This window comes from Lepus europaeus, chromosome 2 (genome assembly GCF_033115175.1).
Source record: "Lepus europaeus isolate LE1 chromosome 2, mLepTim1.pri, whole genome shotgun sequence".
NCBI classification, from domain to species: Eukaryota; Metazoa; Chordata; class Mammalia; order Lagomorpha; family Leporidae; genus Lepus; species Lepus europaeus.
Window position 1 is genome coordinate 55,898,235 of NC_084828.1, and position 907 is coordinate 55,899,141.

Sequence of the window (907 nt, forward strand, 5' to 3'; positions counted from 1 at the left end):
CTTCCAAAGGCCTCTCATTGTCTCTCAAACCATATTTTACTACTACTCTGTGGAGCACTACTCTGTCAGTGCTCCACATCTGACAGTCACTGTCCTTCTACTCATTTAAACCTATCCCCTAATATTTCAAGCCTGAACACCTTGCCCAGTTAGGTCATTTCCCTTGCCTACCCTAAAAAGCCACTCTCACACTAGTCACCTGTAATACCCACTGGAACCTAACTTTAACCCAGGGCCATGTTTAGAAGTAACCTTCCCAGCTTTGCGCAGTGGTAGTATTGTAGCCAATGAAGTTTATCCGAGACACGATTATTGCTAATTGAAAACTTTTCCCAGAAGTAACATTCTTGATTCAGCCTAATGACTGCACAGTGAATTTTCTCTTTCTCTGACTCTCCCCCGCACTACAAGTAGCCTGTTTGTTCAACCTAGCTCTTGATTTTTTTCTAAAATCCTTCATTTGTGTTATATTTCCCCAGCTAGATTATAAACTCTTAAACTTTCTCTCCTTTCATACAATACATGGTTGTAAACTCTTCAAAAGCAAAGAATGTGTTTCATACATCTTTGACTTTCCCATAAGATGCTGAACTGCACCTTGTATTTAATAAACAGTGGGTTTTAAGGCAGTATGTTGGAAAAATTCCTGAATGAAGGTAAGCCTTCAGATGTAACCTAATATGAAGATGAAATAAGGGGATTATGTAGATACATAGACTTTTCTTTATAATAAAAGTATCAAGTAAAAGTTATTCAATTTTCTGTATTGATAGCTTTAAATAATTATTACTGTCTTATTTTGTACAGTGTTTCTAAATCTTCATTCAATAAGGATATTTATTAAATAAGACAAGTATTGTTCTAAGCATCAAAGGAAGGCCATACACTAAAACAGCACCCTAAAGTT

The 907-nt window shown here is 36.2% G+C and overlaps 1 pseudogene; it reads left to right on the top strand.

The window, feature by feature from the left end:
- The first annotated feature begins 258 nt into the window (after positions 1–258).
- LOC133752560 (U4 spliceosomal RNA) lies at positions 259–366 on the top strand (annotated as a pseudogene).
- Positions 367–907: the final 541 nt, after the last annotated feature.